Below are 24,414 nucleotides of genomic sequence, written 5' to 3' on the forward strand. Positions count from 1 at the left end.
CAAGTGCAAATAGAGTAAAGTGATGTGTTGGGTCTGATCCGTTTGACTAATATATTTCCAGTGTTTGCAGAACAGACTTTTTCCAGACTAGTCCTCAAGATTTGGCAACTGTATTTTCCTAATACAGGCTCAATAATAAACTCAAGTTAGTTCAAAATGCTTACTAAAACTAAGACATACAATTATATCAGCCCATTTTTTTTATTTTTCAAATTCTTATTATTATATGATTGATGTTATGTTAAGTTTTTTTATTTTTTAATTACATTAACTCTGACACATGATTATGGACTTAACTATGGATGTGACAAAAGTTAATTATAAATACAGATGAAAGGCAAGGTCTAGATAAGGGACAGGTTTTGAAATGTCCTTCTGGTGAATCGTTTAACTTTGATTAAACAATGACTTTGTAAGAACTGATTTTCCTGCTAAGACAAAAGCAGAGATAAAAGTCACCCTGCAATAAAGCAATAAAACGCACCCTGGACAGAAGATCACAAAGAAAGAGCACAGGACATTGTCTTGTCCAAACTTATCTCATGTTTGGTATCATTTTAAATGTCTCAGTGTGATTGGTAAAACGGTCTTAATTGCATTACAGTCATTGTAATTAGATTTCACAAACGTAATCCCTATAGACCAGCTCACTTAGCACGGCGTTCGTGACTGGATTAGTCAAGACTGTTTTCCAAGATGGCTCCTGTCTGTATATGTGTAATGTACTTTCTTTATAAAGTATCTTCTTATTAAACTGTCTGTACACTTACAAAGTTCTCAGTGCTTCGGTTTGCATGTAGGGACCCTCATTATGTTACCGTGTTAGTGTTATGTTGCTAAAAATAACGACTAGTTTCACTTTCAATGCATCAAACTCACTCGGTTATTTTCCGAGCAGCCGGAACAGCTTGGGCAAGAGGTGCCGCAATGGGATCTGGGGCGTGAGGGGCCGGCTCAGTTACTGGGATGCTCTGCTCCACCCCTGCCAGATGAGGGTGGTGAAGAGGGGAGGGCACTCTGCGCAGGCAGCTGGCGTGCCAACGGGAACCATAAGTCAGCTGAAATGAAGCTGGGCCGAGCTGCCGACTGACCTGGTTCGGAGCCGACCAGAATGATGAGAGCTTGTTAGCTCTGTGGGGCCGGCGGGTTCTGACCCAGTCTGACACTTTGATAGCAGGCCACTTAGCCTTGTGCTTCTCATCGAACCTCCGCTTCATGGAACTCTGTTGTCTCTTGACGTGAGACTTTACTGCTGCTGGGCATGGCCGTGGGCCCGCGGCCATTGGTGGACGGAGTCTTGACAGGGGAAGCACAAGCTCCCTTTTCAGCATGAGTGCGGCAGGGGAGACCCCTGTTGTAGAGTGGGCAGTTGCTCTGTAGTGGAGGAGGGTCTGTGACAGTGCGGCCATCAGGGAGTATCCCTCAGACATGTGAGCACGCAGTCCATTTTTCAGGGATTGGTTGAATCGTTCCACCCCTCCGTTGGCTTGGGGGTGATAAACAGAGGTTCGGATATGAGTAACACCCTTGTTGGCAAGGAAGGTGGTGAACTCCAAGGACAGGAACTGAGGACCATTGTCCGTGGTAATTGCACGAGGCAAGCCCCAGCGGGAAAACAGCTGATCGAGAAAGTTGACCACAGCAGCAGAGGTAACCGTACCCATGGGAGCCACCTCAGGCCACTTGGAGTGCAGGTCGTAGACCATCACGAGAAACCTCTGATGGTGTGGCACATTGTACAGATCACCACAGATATCAAGCTGCAAGTGGTCCCATGGTGCAGACGGCCAGTCTACCGGCTGTAATGGAGTTGAAGCGGGTGGACCAGTCTTCCCACTGGTGAGGCACGCTGCACAGGAGCGGATAAGTCCCTCAAGGTTACGGTCCATGGCGGGCCACCACACAACGTCACGGCACCGTTGTTTGGCTTTGACGATGCCGAGGTGTCCCTGATGTGCCATTTGCAAGACACACCCTCTGAGGGCCACTGGGATAACAGCACAGAGGCCACGAGCGATGCAGGCCTCACCCCAGCATGACAGTTCATGCTTCACTCGATAGTATGGCTCCAGTTCTGGTGGGACGCGGGCAGGCCAACCATGTCTGATATAGTCACGAAGCATGCTGAAGACTGGCTCGGCTGCTGAGGCCGACTCCAGGTCACGGGGGGAGACTGTGTCCTTAAGTGGTGAGTGGACCAGGTGTACTACCTCCTCCTCATCCTCTGGAGAGACAGCGGAGCACTGGGTGGCAGCAGGGCGGGATAGAAAATCTGCTACAACATTAGTCTTGCCAGGCATGAATTGTAACTGAAAATCATACTGCTGCAGGCGGTCTGACCATCTGTAGAGCCGAAGGGGCCTGTGTCCTTTGCCTGAAGTGGACATCAGGGCTGTCAGGGCCTGGTGGTCCGTTCGTAGAGTAAAAGACCGTCCATACAGGTACAAATGCCACCTCTCGCATGCCCAAATGCAGGCGAGGGCCTCCCTTTCACCCACTGAGTATTTCTGCTCGGTGGGGCTGAGCGCTTGGGAGGCGAAGGCTACGGGCCTCTCCACGCCGTCATGGAGCTGTGACAGAACGGCGCCCAGAGCCATAGCAGATGCATCACAGGTCACGAATGTGGGGCAGTCCAGCTGGAAGTGTGCCAGGATCGGAGACGTTGTGAGGAGACGCTTCAGTTCGTCAAAACCTGCCTGGCATTCAGAAGTCCAGGTCCAGGGAGCATTCTGCCTGAGCAGCATCCTCAGCGGGGCCGTGACAGAGGAGTACTGTGGCAGGAAACGCATGTAGTAAGCTGTCATTCCCAGGAACGAAGCCAGTTGAGAGGCTGTCGTGGGGCTGGGGACTGCGCTGATGGCTGCCACATTCTACTGAAGAGGGGAGATACCATCTGCTGACACACGGAACCCGACAAAATCAATGGCCGGTGCGGAGAACGTACACTTCTCAGTGTTCAAGGTGACATGATGGCGGCTGAGGGAGTCAAAGACCCGTTCCAGGCGGGCGTTGTGTGTGTCAACATCTGGCCCATGTACCACAATGTCATCTAAATAGGCCACAGTACCGGGGCAGCTGGCGAGGATTGTGGCCATGATCTTTTGAAAACAGCTGGGTGCTGAACTGAGCCCAAAAGGCATCCTTGTATAGCGGTACAGGCCAGTATGAGTAATAAAAGCCGTCAGGTTCCGACCCTCCGGGTGCAGGGGAATTTGTAAGTAGCCCTGACGTAAGTCCAAATTAGAAAAGACCCGGGAGCCGTAAAAGTGGGTTGTGAGTTCTTCTGTTGTCGGAAGAGGGTACTTATCAGGCACTACTGCCTTGTTGACCTGGCGAAGGTCAACGCAGACTCTCAGTCCACCTGACTTCTTCCTGGCGATGACGAGGTTGGACACCCACGGAGAGGCATCAATGGGTTCTATGATGCCGTCAGCCTGGAGGCGTTGGAGCTCCTGTGTAACGCCGTCCCGCAGAGCCAGGGGAACACGCCGAAGGGGCTGGACCACGGGAGGCACGCTGTGGTCAAGGAGCGGTTTATGTGTGAATGAGGTGAGACACCCAAGGCCATTGAACAGTTCAGGCCGGCTTTGTAGCCAAGGGGAACCCACTTGTAGTATTCGTGTTCCGTTGTTGTCCTGTAGGGTAAAACCAAGGCTGAGGAAGAGGTCAAGGCCCATGATGTTCTCAACGTGGCGTGTAATGTGGAATGGGAAACGGTCCACAGTTGCGGAGGTGTAGCGAACTGGGAGGTAAAGTAGGCCAACAACGTCAATTTTGCTGCGGCCGTAGCCACAGAGAGCAGTGGATGGGGGCTGCAGCTGTCTGATTGGGAAGAGTAGGTTACAGGTGTCAACATTCAGCAGTGACACCTTGGCCCCAGTGTCAAGGAGAAGAGGAACACAGCATCCATCCAGGTATACAGGGCACCTGGAGAAGGTCCCTGGGTGGGGGCCTATAGTGCGCACTGGCACCACCGGGTCATGTGGTTGTTCAGGGTAGTCAGCCGGAGCAGACCGGCACCATTTAGCAAAGTGGTTAGGTTTTTGACATCGTCTGCATGTTTGGCCCCTAGCAGGGCAGTCCTGAGCCCTTGTGGCATGACGGGTGGAGCCACAATTCCCACAGCGTCTCTGCTGCCGTGTTTGCTGGGGGCGCGCGACCTGTATAGCAGCAGGGTCAGCCCTATTGTCTGAGCTTGATAACTGTTGCACTGGCTGTTCAATAACGGCAGTATGAGACTTGTTTTCTGCTATTTTAGCAGCACATTGAGTTGCCGCCTCCACTTGTAAGGCGAGTGTTAATGCATCCTCAAGTGACAGTGTTGCATCTTTGAGTAATAACTCCTCCTGGACTCTGGGATTAGACGTTTTTTCAATGAGCTGGTCTCGAATAAGTTCATCCCTCATGACGCCGAAATTACAGCGCTGTGCTAAGGCTTTTAAATCTGCTACAAACTGCCTAGCAGACTCACCAGGGCGCTGACATCTTTGTCTGAACTCCAGCCGCTGAAAGAGGATGTTCTGTGACTTCACAAAATGTCCAGTCAAAGCCGTAATTACAGCATTATAAGTGTCCAGAGTACCATCGAGCGTGTTGAAAATCCTGTTCCCCTCCGCTCCCAGCAGGTGCAGAAGAATAGCGCGCTTCCTCGCGCTAGAGGCATTATCCAATCCAATACCTAAAAGGTATAGTTCAAAAGACGTTCTCCACTGATTCCAAGGAACGACAGGTTCGCCAGGGAGGGGAAGAAAAAAATCCGGAGGTGGCAGAGAAAAAACCGGGGCATCAGCCATCCTCGTCGCCAATGTTATGTTACTAAAGATTTTCTAGTAAGAAACACAATCTAAATTTGATTATCATTTGAAATTGGAGTCAGATTAAGCGTAGAACTAAAATAATATTGAAAGTAGTGTGCTTAATAAAGCCAGAGTGCTTAATAAAACTAAGACATACAATTATATCAGCCCAATTTTTTTTAATCACCACTGCCTGCTAGGTTTCATATTAATTTTCTAATTCTTATTATTATATGTTATGTACGGTACTTTGCCTTTTTCCCAAAAACTGATTTTGTTTTTTTCAAATTGCATTAACTCTGACTCATGATTATGGACATAACTAAAGACATGACAAAAGTTAATTATAAATACAGACGAAATACATTAACTAAAGTAGTAAAAGCGCATAAGATATTATGTCTTGTTCTCTGGGGAAATAAATCAAAATTAAGTGAGTTGTTGCTTTTAAAAAAGCAAAATTATCTGCCAATTGGGTGAGAAAAAATATCTTAATTCAAACGGAAACAAGATTTTTTCTTTCTTACCCCATTGGCAGATAATTTTTCTTGTTTTAAGCAAAAACTCACTTCATCTAGATTTTTTCCCCCACAAAACAAGACATAATATCTAATGGCATTTTACTGTTTTAAGTAAATGATTCTGGATTCAAGAATTTTTTGATATTTGTACTGGACACTATGGAATTATTCTTGTGCCAATAATAATGAACGTAACTTTTCAAGAAACTAATGAAAATATAAATTGAAACTAAATAAAATATCTTTGAAACTGAAAAAGTTTTTTTACTTCGTTTTTAATTCACTGCATGTTTTGCTAACTATTTCTCAGATTTCAATCGCTGATCTGAACTTACAAATGCACTTCCAGAGTTTTCATTTACGCTTCTGGAGGTTTTGTTACGCTTCTGGAATTTTCGTTTACGCTGCCTGAGTTTTCGTTCGCGTTCTGACACATTTCTCTCATGGGGGCGGTGTGTTCTCATTGGCTACTGAGGTTTTGATTGACAGCTTCTTCACCTTGAAGTGAAGACGTCAGTGGTGTGTTTATGTGAGCGTCTGTAATCGCAGCTTTCTATTTCATTTTAGTGATATTAAAGGGACTGTAAGTAGGAATTTCTCCCATCTAGTGGTGAAATTGTATTTTGCATTCAAACGAATAATGCTCTCCAGCGCCTCACTTTTTCAAATGCGCGTTGCATCTACGGTAGCCGTTATGTACCAAAAACCTATGACAGGATGCCTTATAATAGCACTTCGAGTTTTTCTTCGGGTGAACAGGTTTGTTATTTAAAACAAACTGAAACTTGAAACAACGAAAAAAAAATGTTACAGTATGAATTACTGACTGTGAAAAACATTAACTAAGGTAGTAATAAATCCTTCTTTACTCGTTATATTTTTTGAATTAGGCTACGTGCATTGTTAGATATCATCATCATCATCAGAGCCTTCTCTAATGTTACTTTACTCAATAGCTGCTATTCATCATCAAAGAGCCTGTTTAACTTTTACTATAAATGTTCTTTTGTCTATATAATAAAGTACTTCTCTATATAATAAAAAACTTATATAGTTTTTTATTATATAAATATTATATTATTATTTTTCTGTCTATATAATAAAAAACTTCTCTAATGTTACTTTACTCAATGGCTGCTATTCATCAAAGAGCCTGTTTAACTTTTACTATAAATGTTCTTCTGTCTATATAATAAAGTACACAACCAAGCAATGGAAAATAAGCTTGTAATTAAGCTCGTAACATTGACTTACCTGTCGAGAAGAAAGCAGGCAACTTCAGCGTCTCTTTGAAAGCTTTCTCCTGCATTAGCTATCCCGACATTAACCCTTATTTTTGTAATCTCCGGTCACGTTTCCTTTTACGGTCTATTTTGGACTTTTTCGACGACGAGGACTCCTTATCCTGTGACTCATATGTATGTATGAATGAACGGTGTATAAATAACCGTGCAGTGCAGCCTTTTAAACTTGCCGGGGCAGTGACAAGCATCTCTCTCTGCTCTGCTCCTCCGCTTCTGCTGGCTTCAGTCACGTGACGCTGGCTCTGAACGAAAACGCGTTGTGGAAACGCGTTGGTCTAGTACTTTTTGTCCCTCTCTGCTATTATAGTTTTTCAAGATGGCGGAACTACATGGAAGCCTCCGTGGACCTACCCGTCCCATGTATATAAAGATAATAAATTCTTCGTTTACGAGGATTAGTCTGATCATTGGCATAGGTATTTGTACATCATTGAGGGCATATTTATTAATAAAAATATTGATTTTAGATAATAAAATACCTAAAAAGCTACATACAGTCCCTTTAAGTTATGTTTGTTTTTTAATTTTATATGTATTTACCTGCTGCTACTACTTAGTCGACAGAAGCTTTTAGGAGCACAAGAGATCTATTCAGTCTATTCAGGTGAAATTGTAGGCCTACATTAAAGTACTGTATATAATACTTAAAATATTGTGGTGTCCAATGTTTTCGGAGAATATTTGTTTATTCCTGATGATTCTTTTGCATGTTAGGCTCTGATTAGGTTGAGCTGTTACAATTTAAAGAGAATACTAGCAAACGTGTGTGATATATTCAGCCGTCAAGAAAGTCAAACTTCAACCAGGTAATCAAGGTTGGCAACCATGGCCATCACACTACTCATTGTTAGCATGATATACGTTTACACCATAAAAATGATCACTTAAATAAGAGGAAATTAAACAATATGAAAATTACAGTTGTGGCCTGCTGTCAGATACAGACCTCAAAGGGCATTTCATTACATATATATCACACAAAGAATGTTCTTGTTGCCATTTTTTTAATTGATAATTGTATTTAGTTATTTCATTGAATTAACACTATCTTCTAACATTTACAATATGTAAATATATTTTAACAATCATCAACCGTTTCAATCGTGACTTATACAACCAGTTAAATGAATGTAATTAAAAATATGAATTCAAATAAATGTACAATGTACAGCCGAGCCCAGGACTCTGATAGTGGGGGACTCCATAATCAGAAACATTAGCGGCAGGGATACAACTACGTGCTGCCTTCCACAAGCAACAACTTCTGATGTAAACAGGGAACTTCAGAACATTCTGATGAAACATAAGACTGCAAATCGACTCATCATTCATGTGGGGAAGAATGATATTCATAAAGAGCAGTCAGAACTCCTTAAGAAGGATTTCAATGAACTTTTTGAAACACTTGAAAGACTGAAAGTTCAAACATTCATCAGTGGACCTCTCCCAGCAAGAGGAACAAACAGGTTTTCACGGCTGCTTGGGCTTAATACGTGGCTGCAAAAAACCTGCAATATAAAAGCAGTGAACTTCATTGACAATTTCAATCTTTTCTGGAGTCAGAGACAACTTTTTCATCGGGATGGCCATCACCCAAACAAACTTGGTTCAAGAGTGTTAAAGGACAATTTCTACTTCTCCCTCAATCATCCTTCTGCAGTGTGTGCCAATCAACTCAATCTGAACGGCACACACACACCTGGACACAGTATGAATGACCACGGGACTTCACTACAGCAAAATGGACAATGATAACACCACTCCGCCACAACAACCTCTGCTCACGGACACAATCTCAGCTGAGCCCTGCCCACAGAGCTCACCACAGACAGCAGTGACATATTAGAACTGCTTGAAGATTCAGCACCCAAGGACGACTTCCTGGAAAACAGCCAGGGAAGCCAGGACAGCATATCACAGCCTCCGATAACACCAGAGCAACAGCCCCTTTCACCAGACACGTTATCTCTCTCTCCAGCATCGCCACATCTGTGCTTCTCACAGAAAATGGAAGAACTGGTGCATGCTGGAACCAGACTATCACACTCTTTTGCTGCAAGCCCCCAGATACCAACCAAAAAAAGACAGGCACCATTACCACCCGCATCAAAGCCCGCACCAAAGCCTGCGGGCCCAGCTCGCCCTCCCCCTCCTCCTGTGAGAGCTCTTCGGCCTCTGCCACAACGCCAGGGCCCACACCCTCCTCCTTCTGCTCGAGGTGAACCAAAAACAACTGATACCAGCTCTCAGTGATATGTGTCGGGTCCCCGCTCTGATAACAGTAACTTTCTCAAATGTTTACAGAACAAGCGGGAACCCAGTGTGCCTGTATCTTTCTCTATTGCTGTTCTATTACAAGATAGAAAGTCTAAGGCCTTCAATAGCCGTACAGCAAACCTAACTAATCTGGAGCCTATTACACGTCAAACTAATATTGCTGTGGGGAAAAGTAAGACTGTTAAGTTAGCACTCTTTAACATCCGCTCACTTAAAAATAAATCACTTCTAGTCAACGACTTAATAACCACAAACAACCTAGATTTTATGCTTCTAAATGAAACCTGGCTAGAAGACAGCTGCAGTGCAACAATCCTCAATGAAACATCCCCTCCTAACTTTACTTTTATGAGTGTCTGCAGAGCTGTTAAGAGAGGTGAGGGTCTAGCTGCTCTTTTTAAAGATATCTATCAATGTAAGCAAACATCATTTGGGAATTACCCTTCTTTCGAATATCTGGGTATTGTGTTAAAAGGTGCTCCACGCATTTTACTTATCATTATTTACAGGCCTCCAAAATACTCTCCAGCCTTCGCTGAGGACTTTACAGAACTGTTATCAACAATTACATCAGAGTTTGACTGTTTTGCCATTGCTGGAGATTTTAACATCCACATAGATAATGCAGAAAACAATATGGCCAAAGAAATCAAAACTTTTTTAAAAACTTTTGATCTGACTCAGCATGTACATGGACCCACACACAATTGCGGACACACTCTAGATTTACTCATCAGTAAGGGTCTAAACATTTCACCGATGGTTCATAAGGATGTAGCACTGTCTGATCATTTCTGTATTTTCTTTGATATATTGATCTCTCCTGCCACTGAAGCGAGATCTGTGTCTGTCAAGAAGAGATGCTTAATACCTTACAGCCACATATTCTCGCTGAGAAACTTATTAGTCGTTTTCATCTGGAGGACCAATTGATTTTATGGATAATTGATTTTTTGACCAATAGGTCTCAAAGAGTGCTGGTCAATAATATCTTTTCTGACCTCCTATTTACTTCAACTGGCTCTCCCCAGGGTTGTATCCTTTCACCACTGCTCTTCATTTTGTATACTGATGATTGCAGATCTAACCTATCTGATTGTCATCTAATTAAGTTTGCTGATGACACCATCTTACTGTCTCTGCTCTCAGGCCCTTCACAGCATCATGGCCCAACACTTCAGAAATTTGTTGAGTGGTGTGATATCTCTTGTTTGGAACTTAATGTGAATAAGACCAAAGAGATGGTGGTAACCTTTTCTAATAAGCAGAGGCAGATGGCTATGGCAGCCCCTACTGTTATTCATGGAAAACCAATTGAGATTGTCAAGGAGTACAAGTACCTGGGGACAATTTTTGATAGCCTGTTTAAATTTGCTTCTAATACAGAGGAGATATTGAGGAAATTTCAGCAACGGCAGTACCTTTTAAGGAAGCTTAATTCCTTTGGAGTTAGTAAGAACATTCTTATCATGTTCTACTACTCCTACATTGAAAGTGTCACTACATTTTCTATTGTCTGCTGGTTTCATTCTATTAGCCTTCAAAATAGAAATAGTCTGGAGCGTACAGTTAGAGTCTGTTCAAAAATAATTGGACTCCCTATTAGGGCTCTTTCTACTGTAAGTGATCAGCAAACATTGCGATTGGCTGGAAGGATTTTACAAGACACTTCACATGTCATGTTCTCTGTTTTTGAGTGGCTTCCTTCAGGGCGACGGCTTCGTTGCCCATGTTGTAGGACTCAAAGGAGGAAGGCAACTTTTGTTCCAAAATCAGTGCAGCTTTTAAACTCTCAACCGTCACTGGCTCCCTGGGTTACCAAGTCGAAATCGTATTGAAAATTTTTTTTTTTTTTTTTTTTTTTTTTTGTACTCCGTATACATATAATTACGTATTTATTTATATATTCTTATTCATGGTATGGACTAGTTGTGTTTTTAAGGTATCCACTTGTAGTGGATTTTTATTAATATGCACTTCGTGTACACTGTTATTATTTATTTAATGCTGATGTTTTTATGTATATTGTTTACGTGACTCTACATGGCCTCAATAATTGCCCCTCGGGGACAAATAAAGTGTTATGAAATGAAATGAAATGAAAGTCAAGATGAAGTCCAAAAACGTTCGAGTCCGAGTCAAGACCGAGTCCAGGACAGGAAAAAAAAGTCTTATGCATGAAATTATCAAGACAATCAGTTTGGGTTATTATTTGTTGATCTAAAAGCAAAACCAGTGTCAAAGAGCCGACTCTATTTAAAAAAATATAGCCTATAGAAATTAAATCATTATGTAATTATTAAATAATGAATGATTTTAATTTTATTTAAAATAATTGACTAATTCAAAGAACAACAAAAAAATAATTTTATGGGCCTAAAGGCGCACACACATTCGTTTCGACTGTCTGATCAGCCTCACATTCTGTTCCTGTCAGTCACACACGCGATGTCAACCAATTAAACTGCATGAGGGAGGGCCGAGCCAACACACACACACACACACACTCTAGAGATGCGGATAAACCGCGGATCGGGCGGATGACGTGACGAAAAATAATATTTTAATTAAATTCGGGCGGGTGGCGGTTGAGCCAGTCAAATGAAAAAAGTTTGCCACTAAGCAAACCTGCAAGCTATGAGCCCAGCTGTCAGTGCTATTGGAGGAGGCCGCCTATTAATTAGATGTGCAAGGCAAGCAGGCAAGGTTTCAGGTTGCTATGGACAATTAAAAATGTGAATATTCACGTTGCACTAGCAGTGGACTTTCAGCGAGTTAAAACATTTATTTTTTTAAAGAGCCGTATGTGTGCTTACCTTGAACATAATAAAGACACCTGGACTCGGTCGAGACCAAAAGCCATATTTGGCAAGACCAGTGGCCGAGACCGAGACAAGTCCGAGTCCGAATACCAGCGAGTCCGAGACAAGTCCGAGACCATAGAAATTACGGTCTTGTAATAGTACAGTATACTACCAACTGAATATTACTCTCCAGCCCCTCCCATTCCGAGGGCATTCTAACTCCTACAGCGGCCGTGTTACGAGTAATCTCCCCGCGCATTCGTCGCGGCACCACTGAGTGTAAAAACGCGAAAGGCGAAGCTTGAATTTACAGTTCTGTCCCTCTTTGGCTAATCGAGCGACTCGCTCGTGTATATTTTTTGCTAAGAATCAACTTAAAAAAATGACAGTGTAGCTTTAAAAGCGCCATATAAATGAAGGTGACTTGACTAGACTAGAACCAGAAACTCTGTGAAAAGCAAGACAGAAGTAAACGCTTGACAGTTCTCTCTGCCACTGAGGCATTATGGGATTGATTTGAGATGCTGTATTGTCTGCGTTCTGTTTCATACGGTTTCCTACTCATTTGACGTGCTGCTTTTTGATATATTGTTATGAAATAGACTAGAGGGCTCTCAAGTGTCACTCATTTCGGTGTTTTGTCACGCACTCCCGCCACACATTGTATTTCTCACGAAATAGAGCCTGTCCAGGGCTATAAATGATAAACCCCTATCCAGTAAACTAATCTGTGCCGTTGTGAAATGAAAACACTGAGACAAGTTTATGACAGAGGCCGTTTTTTTATTGTTCTCATCAACAACATCGTCGTCGGGACCCTGATCGAAAGGCCCCTTCAGTAGTTTAAATGGCTGAGCCAGTGCTGTAACATGGCTTGGGCCGTATCCGCCGTCCAGTGAATCTTATCGAACTCCACTTGGAAACGACCACCCGGCAGGAGGGGAATACAACACTCGGCCCTAAAAATGATGTCGTTCAGGGCCCGCAAATTCCTCACCTGCTGCTCCGGCAAGGTGGGCTCGTAGTAAGTTGCGGCCGCCGCCTCCTTCAGCTTCTCGACGCACTTTCTCAGAGCCTGGACGTTGCTCTGGCTTCGATCGTTTAGGCCAAAAGACAACACCACGTGTCTGACCCCATCCGACACCGGGATCTTGTATTTAATAAGGCTGAAGGCCTGTGCCAGAGTGGCCCCGGGAAAGCTGTGGACCTCCACAGCTCCATTATTAATCTCAAGGACCTGACTCAAATTAGAGTCTCCAATGATAAGGATAGCTCTTCCCGGGGCCAACCTCCACAAATTATACTTATCACCGCCTACCACCTCATGCCTGACGTGGCGGCTTTCCTAGCCGCTGGACTTTCCGGCACCTTCTTATCAACTCCCGGTACTTTCCTGACGACCATCGTCTCCTCCTCCTGAGGAACCACTGGCACCTCCCTCGTGATTGCTTCCCCAGTGGCCACTGGCCCCGACTCCTGGGGGACCCCTGCTTCTACCTGGCTCACCTCCAAGAGCCACTCCACGTCAGAATCCAAACTGTCTCCCACCTTCATTGGCTCCTCCAGACACTGCATCGGAGTCAAAGACGGCAAGACTGGCAAAACTGGCAAGACCGGCAAAACTCCCACCGCCCTGCTCCTGCTGGGGCCCAGACCCTTCTTGGCCTTCCCTGGCTTCGGGGGCTCCACCCTAAGGCAGACTTGCTCTTGCTCCACCTCCAGACTGTAACTCGGGGAATCTCCCAGGTCTGAAGCCCTCTGTGGAGGATCCTCCTCCCTGGATACAGGACCTGGGGGACCTTGGACCGGCTGGCTTTCCACAGCCGGTTTTGGTGCAGAAACCGGAGCTCCCTGGGCCGTTCGACTCTCCACGGCTGTTTTTGGCTTGGGAACGGAAGACCCCTGGGCCGATGGTTTCTCCACAGTTGGCTGGGGCCACTTGATTGCCGGTTTGCGGGCAGTCTTCTTACGGACCCTTACTGCCTCAACCACGACCTGACTCTCCCGTGCCTCTTCCTCCCCAGCCCTAGCCTGTCTTCCTGATGAAGAGGAAGACGGCCCAGCACGCGATCCCCTGGGGACATATCCTGAGGTCTCTCCACCGTCATCGCCCTCCTCCCGAGTCAGCAGACGGGCGACCTCGGCAAAAGCTCGACGAACCGTGGACTCCCTCAGAGTCTTGAGCACCCGGCGGGCCCACTTGACTGCGATCTCCCATGCCTCCCTCCAACGCACCCTGGAGGCATGGGAGACCGCCTGGCCGGCCTCCTGAAGGGCTTTCTCATGATGATCCGACAGAATATCTAACCCAGCATTTAGCCAATTCTTGGCGTTTCCGAAGATCAGCCATTCAGTGCTGACCCTCGGAAACGCCGGCTGGATCCCCGCCGAGATTTGGTACGCCATCCTCTGCAACTTGGCCGGTGGCCCCTCCTTATCCCCGGCCTCCATCATCCCGAGGTGAGGCCTAATAAGGGCCTTGTATTCACGCTCCTCTCTCTCCTCCCTTTGCTTCCTATTCTCCATAATTTCAAAAAGGTTCACTCCTTTCACTTTCAATCTGCCTACGAAAAGAAGAAAGAAGAAAGAGTCGATTACCACCTAGGGCTTACCTCCTCATCATTCCACTCCCCCCATCTAAATCAAACAGAGACGAACCAGGAGCCGTTCAACCGGTCTGGGCCGAACAACTCCCTAAGGGCCTGTGTGAGCCCGTATTCGTACTCCCATCCCGCCCCCTCTCCGTGAGACCAACCCCCCCCCCCCCCCCCAACGACAAAAACTTTTAGAAAAGGTGAACCTACTCTTAGGACATTACCCTAAACAAACACCAATAATTAGGAGCCAGGATCTTTGAAACCACGTGAGGCACTCTCCCTCCAACAACACAAACCTTTGCACTTTTCAACTAGAACAGCCCGACTCCTAAACAGAATGATATAGCTCTCAAAACTGAAAATCCAATACCTGGATAATCCCTGGTATGTCAAGTCAGATGGATCTGGCTGGGTTAGATTTTTTGTAAATATTACAACAGCTCCCTCTCCCTGGCATGAGTCCAGAGAAGAAAGGAGACTGAGGAAGGCATGGGCCGACGCATGTTAGACTATACCATGGCTCCTTCTTGGAGCACGCTCCTACTTGGAGCTCTGGGGCTAGAAAAAAAGAAAAACTTATCTTCCCACTGGGTATGTAACCATAAGGGCTCTTATGGGTAGGGTTAGAGCAAACTCCTCAGTAAATAAACCACAGGGCTACTGTGGGTAGGTTTAGAGCAGAAGTTAGTACAAGCCTAGTTTTACAAACCACAGGGCTACTGTGGGTAGGTTTAGAGCAGAAGTTAGTACAAGCCTAGTTTTACAAACCACAGGGCTACTGTGGGTAGGTTTAGAGCAGAAGTTAGTACAAGCCTAGTTTTACAAACCACAGGGCTACTGTGGGTAGGTTTAGAGCAGAAGTTAGTACAAGGGTTAGGGGAATGAGAAATCCAAGATCTGGAACCCAAAGGTCCCAGAAATGGCTATGCACTGGCCCACTTTCTACTGACCACTAAAGGAAACCCCAGGCCCAGAAAAGAAAGCGGTCACACCATAGAAATATATATATATATATATATATATATATAATTATAAAATAATGAAATATAGGGCTAAATCGCCAAGGGTTCAAATCAAACGGGCTATATTGCCGTGGTTTATACCAACAAGGGTTTAATTTTAAGAAAAAACGAATGGTAGGTTTTAGTCAGATGTGGTGAGGGGCATATATCCCACGTCTATATGGACATGGGGAGACGCTCGACGTCACAGCGGACGGAGAAAAAATTATGTGGCTCTGCAACATCACCCACAACAATGATGGCGGCCATTTTAACCAACTCAAGACCTGTATGGGTCGATGAGAATATTTTCCAAAGCACTGCTACATCACCCACCTTCAAAATGATGGCAGCTGTACTCATTCTTACGGTTTTGTGTCATTCAGGCATACTCTCGCAACGCGTTTCGAACTTTCCCAAGGTTCTCATCAGGCGAATTGAAATGACAACTGTCTCTGTTCCCTCTGCAACTACAGAGTGCTTGAGGGCGTGGTCCCTCCGGACTCTACAGTGGTAGAGGGCGGGGCGCCCCTCCCACTACTAAATACCTTTCAGAACTGTATGGTGCTTCATAAATCGTTTTTTCACTATCAATAAATTTGTTTTTCATTTTAAAATTTAATAATCATATATAAACACTCACAGACATCCCACACAATCCAATCCAGATGAAGGGCAATCCAAAAGCTCAGAGGCGGTGGCACGGGCTTGGTTAGGGGAATGAAAAATCCAAGATCTAGGACCCAAAGGTCCCAGAAATGGCTATGCACTGGCCTACTTTCTACTGACCACTAAAGGACACCACAGGCCCAGAAAAGAAAGCGGTCACACCATAGAGAGATATATATATAAAATAATAAAATAATAAAATATAGGGCTAAATCGCCAAGGGTTCAAATCAAACGGGCTATATTGCCCTGGTTTATACCAACAAGGGTTTAATTTTATGAAAAAAACGAATGGTAGGTTTTAGTCAGATGTGGTGAGGGGCATATAACCCACGTCTTTGTGGACATGAGGAGACGCTCGACGTCACAGTGGACGGAGAAAAAATTATGTGTCTCTGCAACATCACTCACAACAATGATGGGTTAGAGTTAGGGTTAGGGTTAGGTAGGGAGGTAAAAACGACTTTCACCCTCATTAGTAACCACCCTCATTAGCATATATGGCATCTGATTGGCCGAATCTTAACTGTCCATATATCTGCAACAGTGTGTTTTATCTGTACGAAACTTGGTTTATATAGTAATTGATGTATGGCTAGTCGACTGGTGGTGGTTTGGTGCGCCTCTAGCGCCACCAGGTGTGTAGACACGGTACTGCACTTTATTTTTTAGATCTGTTTTTTTAACAGGGGTCTATTTTATAAAGTGATATTTAGGGCTGCAACGATTCATCGAGTTACTCGATTTACTCGATTTCAAAAATTCCTCGAGGCAAAAACTCTGCCTCGAAGCCTCGTTAATTCCTATGACGCGCACTATACGCGCAGGGATCTGATTTCACACGGACCGTTGTTCAGTGTTCAGGAAGCACAATAGCGCGTGATACATTTTGAATTTAGTTGGCGCGATGGCGGAGAGTAAAGATGTCCATAAAGTTTGGGATCGCTTCCTTCCAGCGTAGTAGGTAACGATTCTGTCCCCCGCATTTTTTTTAACCCAGCGCCAATATTTCCGCCCGTGCCCAAGCCTATACATTGATGTTCGCTGATTTTAATCCCATACTGTATTTGTAGTGATGTAGTGATGTCGTGATGCGGTTTGACTAGATATGATGTTTAGCTTTGATGTTTTAAAGTAGTAAATGTATTCATGTTCAACTGCAAGAGAGTATAGCCTAAAAAAGACCCCCTTTACACACACACACACACACACACACACACACACACAAACACACACACACACACACACGCACCCTCGTCTCTCTCACGCCCCAGTCAGACCAATTGCGGCAATGCATCACATATGCTCAAACTTTTATGTAGCCACGCAACAATAATTTCAGCATGCATTCACTGTATACACCGGGACGTGATGGAGGAACAAATATTGCATTGCAGTCTTTGCGAGACCTTGTTTGTCACGTCTGCCAAATAGTTACAGACAACAACAAAAAATGAAACTCCCCAGCCTGCTTCTCCAAATCCACTCGTACTTTTGGGGAAGACATAATCGGCTACCAAAGTAATTGAGCATAGAACATTTTCAGTTAACAAAAAAATATAATGCTACAAAACGTGCTAATATACTTCAACTAGCCTAAGCGAGAAACAAAATTTTTTTTTTTATAAATTGTGTACATTGTGTACCTGTTTGGCTTGATATTTTATATTCATTTAATTTATTTTTGTTCTCCGGTGGGTAATTTGCAGAAGGTGCAATCCTTTTTTTGTAATGTTGTATTAAGAAGACAAAACTAAGGCCAAATGGCCTTTACTATTTAAGTTTGTATTCATAGTTTTACATGTTATACATGTTTTACAGTATAAAGTTGACTTAACTGTATTGTTATATAATTGTTGGCACTGGCACTTATAAACACTAAATGGGTAAAAAGTACAATAAATAGGCTTAGTTTTGGAGCCAAATGTTGGAGTTGGAATAAATAGCTCTGTTTTTTTTTTGAGAAATAAAAGCCAAATGCTTGATTATTTTACAGCCACATCATTTTCGTTATGCATTATTTGTTTTGGTTGTTTAAAAACACACTAATTTTTTTATCCGATTACTCGATTAATCGATCGATAAAGTGCTAGATTAATCGATTACAAAAAGAATAGATAGCTGCAGCCCTAGTGCTGTTGTATCTAGGGCTATTTTATAAAGGGCTGGTCTATCTTGGGATATTTTGGCCAGTGGTCAGTGTTTTTTTTTTTTTTGTGCAGGTGGTGTGTAGATTTAGCTGGTTAGGTGAGGTAGCGTGCCAGGCCTGTGGCCTTTGACCCTGCATGCATGCAGACGGCCTGACGCAAAGTGAACTTGAGTTTTCCCCAGCTGTTCACCTGTCAATGCAAAATGGTTGCATTTGCCGTGCATATCAGCACCAGTGCTGACTGGTAAGTGTCTATTTCTATAGATAGATTGATGGATGGATGGATAGATAGATAGATAGATGTTTATGTTTGAAAAAGTTAATGTTTTTTAGGCCTGTTACATGGATGGAGTTAGACTTTTGGTTGTTTGGACTTGGTAGATTTGGATGGTGCTTGAGTGAGTGGGGCTTGTTTTCAGCTTGTGTGCGAGTTAGGTTTTGACTTGGGTTAGGTGTGGACTGATGCAGTACCAGATTTGATGCCGTATCACTTGTGATGGCGCGTCACTCTGTTGCACATCTTTTATAGAATCAAAACACAATTCTAACGCTTTTAACTTCGACTTGTTTTTTGTGAATAAGCTACAAACAACTCATTGAGGTCAGAGGTCATGGTGGTTACAGAGAAACCAATTTTTCTCAACCAAAAAAAAAAAAAAAAAAACTCATGTTAACAACGTTTCAAAGCAAACCTATTGTGTTTTAAATTTTTTTAAGAGACAACTGATCACCAGGCATTTTCCACCTATATTCTTAGTTTAAACTGGACTGTAAATACACTACCAAAAATGATTTTCCAACTTAGTGTTTTTGTCTTTTTTAAAACAGTCCAAATATTGAAAAAAAATATATATATATTATATATATGAATAAATATGCATTTAATAGATGAGTAAAACTGAATAAGATGCAATGTCTTGTTTTCTGGAAAGAAAACAAACAAAGCGAGTTGTTTAGAAGAACAAACAATTACTACAACAATTGCACAAACAAATTATTTTATTTTTTTAAAACCAAGTTTAAGCAAATTCATTGTGTGTTTCTCAGCGTTTAAAGACAACGCTTAGGTTTAAGATGACCATAGTCTGTGCACGCTCTCACACCCTTTAATGACAAAGGCCCTCACAATGGAAACGGCAATAGTGCAGGGCAGGCCCTGTTGTGCTGCTGCCCATTTAGTGTTTTTTTTTGTTTGGTTTTTTTAATTATTGAAATTACATTTCTTCAAATCATGAATTGTTCTTTAAAACCGTTGAAATAATTTCTTTCACGTGTCTGTTTGTCTCCAAGGACTCCTGATCGTCATCTCGTCCACTGCTTGCGGTGCCACAAGCCTCAGGAGTGCATCTCCGTTCACCTGGCTCGTGTGTGCATGAGGAGCAGCACTCCAGAGGAGAGAGCAGCCGAGGTGCAGAGCGCAAAGGCCTCAAGCAAGGGTTGGGTCTGCTACGGCAGAAACTGGGACTACAATGTCATCTGCAAGCTCATTCCTGACAGATGCTCCCAGGCCAACTTGGTCAATGAACTTCTTCGTTGCCAATCAGCCCCCGGAGACCTCCATCTCCAACCCACGAAGTCCCGTCTGGTCCGACTCAAAAGTAAGTGCAGTAAACCGTGTGCTACACTGCAAAAAAAAAAAAAGAAAAGTGTTATTCCCCCTCCGTATCCTTGTCTTGTTTCCCCAGTCCAAATATCTAACAATTTGTAAATCAGGATGCATTCACTAGATGTCATAATTATAGTGTGTCCTGTTTTCTGTGATAAGTAAATCAGATTGAAGGGAGTTGTTAACAAAGACATACACTGCAAAAAATGCTTTTCTTACTTAGTATCCGTGTCTTGGTTTCCAGTCCAAATATCAAAAGAATTTCTTAAAATCAAGATGAATTTACTAAAGTAGTCAAATGCTATATTATGTCTGGTTTTCTGTGGAAATAATTCAAATGAAGGGAGTTTTTGCTTAAAACAAGCAAAACTATCTGTCCATGGGGTAAGAAAAATATTGTTTCTGATTGAATTTAAGGTTATTTTTCTTAATCCATGGACAGATAGTTTAGCTTGTGTTAAGTAAAAACCCACTTCATTTAAATGCATCTTCATGTAAGAATTTTTAGATATTTGGACTTGAAACCAGACAATAATACTAAGTAAGAAAATGATTTTTTTCCAGAAAGCTTGGTTAACTTACCATTTGGTAAATCATAACCTCTGGGTTGATTTACCCCAAACCCGCATACCATGAGTATGTCGGTTCCAAAACACCTGAGAAGAGTTAGTTTAATCAACCTCCTATTGGTAACCCAGAGTTAATGCGCGCGCACGGCGAGTACATAAAGACATTTTCATTGGATCACCGATTTCAGGAGTCACCATGGAAACCCAGGGAGAAAAAAAGCGAGCTACATATTTCGGTGAAACTGAGTTGGAGGTTTTAATGCTTGCTTATGAAGACTATAAGCCCATTATAACAAACAAAAAAAAGCAATACTGCTGCATCAGCAAAAGAAAGAGTTGGCTTGGCAAAAAATAACGGACAGAGTAAATGCGTGAGTTTATAAAATTATAAATGGGCTATTTTCCCCTTTCATTGTGACGCAAAAATTCTTTGGGGCATGTAGTAAAAATAGACAAGTATTTACTTGTTGGCCTCCATACATTTCTTAATATTACAGTAGTAATGCACATAATTGGCTAGTATGTTGGCTTCTTGTTTTATCTTCTGGAGCCAGAAGAAGTGTGAGCTAAGTCAAATTGAAACACAAAAACATTCTCCAGCAATGTATATTTAGTATTTAATGTAGCCTAATTTAGTTTTCTATGTAGCCAATAGAAAGAAGGCTGAGGCCCGTAAAACAGGTGGGGGTCCACCTCCACCTTCCCTCACCCCAGCTGCCCAGGAGCTGGCACTGTCCCTTAATAAAGGGCGACCTGTGGTCGATGGGATTCCAGGGGCAGTTCATCGGACTCAGCAACCAAGACAAGTGGCTTAGTAAAATGTAGGTGTACCATATTAATACTTATGATTTATTGATGTTTTCACTGTTTTTGTCAGTGTTTTAATAAAGAAAATCATCAACACTGTCACCATTTTAAAAAGGCATTTTGAATGCATTTTACAGTCATTGATTCACTTGTGCAGTATGCATGCTGCTTTGACTGCATATGCTGTGTACTGTAATCTTATTACTAGTACTCTTAGATGTTCCTAATGTCCTTCATTATTAGTTGTATTTGTTTAAGAATATACATTGAGTATTGAATATGCATGATTATATTATTGGTTTAATTATCTTGCAGTTGCTGATGGCCACATTGTATTATTGGATCCTCCTGCAACACCACACTCTGTCACAGTTGTAAGTGATTATTGTCTTTAGGTTTCTGTTTGCTAGACCAAGCATCCTTCCTTATTTTCACTGTAGGATGACGATGAAGAGACCACTTCTGCTGTGACAGAAACAGAAAATGTGGGGAGGCCCATAGAGGTATGATGCATAGAATGCATTCCCCCTTTTTTACATAAGAGAATAAATAAATTGTCATTGTCATTTTACAGAATATGGCAGGAGATTTTAATACAGATGAGGGTCCATCTACCTCCACACAGAATCTTAGCAGTGTAAGAAATGTTCTGCAGTTCTCCTTCCTCATTTAAATATTTGGTCTGTGTTTGTATAACAGACTTTATCAGTCATGTTTAATTATTCTGTCTTTCTAGTTGCCTGCCAAAGAGCTGTATAAGGTCCACCTTCAAAAGCTAATCAGAAAAAGTGGCATGGAGATGGACCTTATACAGCTTCAAATGGAGGAGTAAAGGCTTAACCTAAAAAAGGCCAGACTTGAATTGCTGGAGCACCAGCTTAAGGTGGGAAACAGTATGTGAACATTAATCTGTCATTTGTTGTTGAATGAAATCTAAAGCAATAAATACAAATGTATTTTGTTACAGGAAATAAAGAAACATTGAACAACACTTGACTGTTAACTGGTTTTAATTAAAGTGATTTTGGCAAATCATGTCTCGTACCACCCTGCCATCTCTTTGGTCTACTGGGTTCACTGGGGGTTCCTCTTGGAGGGGGGGGGGCCCTCTCACCTCTCAGTGTGGCAATGTTGTGAAGAACAACACAAGCAGCTGTGATGTCACATGCCCTTTCTGGGCTGACCCTGAGCCCACACAGGCACTGAAACCTGCCTTCAGGATGCCTATGGTCATTTCCACCTTGACCCGTGTTCTGCTGTGGGCCAGGTTGAATTGTGCCTGTGGTCCAGACTCAGGTTCAGGGTAGGGTGTCATCATATAGGGCAGACAAGGGTACCCTCTGTCCCCCAGCAAGTAACCACTGAAGTGTCCTAAAGGTAGTTAAAGTGTATAATTGCATAAAAATAAAAATAAACATTGTGTAAGGCAAACCATACCCTGTTGAAATTTGTGGCACAATGATGACTCCCTAAACATTCTGGCATCATGTACAGACCCTGGCCATTTGGCTTCAACATTAGGGGTTGCATCACATATTACCTAGTTAGTGGGGACCAGTAATGAGGGTGATTTAATGGTTTAAACACCCAAACATTTAGCACCCAAAAAATCTATTGTCACCTGCACATTGATGCTATGGATTGACTTCCTATTAACATAGTCTCCTTCATTGACTGAATGAGCTTTAATGGGAATGTGGGTTCCATCAATGCAACCAATCATATTTGGGAACCCTGAAACTGAAAGTTATATAATTAGAAACATTTAAAATTATTGTGACTGTATACAGTATGAATAGACTATTGTATACAAAAAACTCCCCGTTGCAAAAAAGTTAAATAAATGGAGTTAAATATTTAACTCCATTATCTTCGTTTAATAAATTAACGATTCTTTTGAAAACCGGTAAATATTCATTTGGATACGAAAACACATCGATACGTGGTCGTATCACCCTCACGGCGGAAAAGATTTCGTATTATCTGTGCTTCCACATCCACTGGATCGTCTTCAAAAGGGCACGCCATGCTCCGTCACCTCTCTGAAACAAACTAACCCTGGAACATAACCTGCTACCGAGCAGGTTATCTTCAGAGAGTAAGTTCCTTTGGTTACATACATACCCAGAAAGTTACCTCCGTTTTTGGAACCGAAAGTTGAGGTTATCCACTAACTTACCCTTAAACTTACCAGGGTATGTCACATAACCTGCTTTCTGGAATACCCCCCAGTGCACGCGGTTTCCAGGAAACATGACGTTCAACCCGGAAACCGTAGCAAAACGTTGCGCACCGTTTTGAACTTGAACATTCCCCAGGTGTTGGGTATGATCCTGCCATGTGTTCCCTTGTCTGATGTGCCATGCTGTCATTGGTTCATTGTTTACAGGTGTCCCTTGTCTTGTCATTAGTCTTGTGTGTATTTAAGCCCTCATGTTTGCTACGTGTCTTTGTCAGTTTTTTGTTTCACTGTACCCGTGTTTGCTGAGTGTCATGGTTTGGTCCAAAGTCATGCCGTCCCATCCTTCTGTTGTGAGTTAATGCCACGCCATGCTTTTGTTCTATGTCTGATCTTGTTATGTTTCTAAATGCACTTGAGTTCTCATCTATACTTGCCTCCAGCAGATCCCTTACACCTGTCTTGTTTTTTGTTTAGTCCAAACAGGTTCTTCCTCTTTGGGATTGCTGCACTCAAAGATTGTCAAACAATTTTAAGAGTGGCGAAGCCGGAAATAAACAGGATGTGTCAAGATCTGGTGATGGGCAGAAAACTCGGGCACAGAGAAAGTACCATGTATAGGTACTACTGCGAAGCTACACTGGTTTTTGCCCACATGCTGCGCCCGATTGCTGTGGAGTCCTTGACAGTAAGTCCATGTCTACTTTTAAGACTTTACGCTCATGATATGATGCAATGTTTATGTATGCATTAGTGACCGCTCTTTCGTTATCCAGGATTCAGATTGGTTGGATCGGTTTGAGCATAGTGGCAGGGTGGTGATCGGCATAGGGAGGGGCACGGATACCAACACGCTGCTTGCCCTGAACCAGGGGAAGCTGTGAGTTTTAGTACGACATAAACAGCCGATGACTTGCTACCATTGTTTATACCATTTAATAATCTTTTGGTCGCACAAACATATTTTCCCTTTTTTTGTTTTTGTTTCCCATAGTGTTTGCAGGTCTACTTCAGCAAGATAAGGCCAGGGAACATCTGTCACGAGAAACCATTCAACGCCTTCTTTCTTGTGTCCTCCGGTGAGGCGGTCTCCAGCGTATCGCGAGACCTCAAATGCCTACACGATCTGTATGTAC

The 24,414-nt window shown here is 43.1% G+C and overlaps 1 long non-coding RNA gene across 1 annotated transcript in view; it reads right to left on the bottom strand.

Moving 5' to 3' along the window:
- Positions 1 to 24,414, bottom strand: part of LOC309475861 — a 67,690-nt gene that overhangs the window by 21,828 nt on the left and 21,448 nt on the right. The window lies entirely within an intron of this gene.

This window comes from Leuciscus leuciscus (assembly GCF_965113295.1).
Source record: "Leuciscus leuciscus genome assembly, chromosome: 15".
NCBI lineage: Eukaryota > Metazoa > Chordata > Actinopteri > Cypriniformes > Leuciscidae > Leuciscus > Leuciscus leuciscus.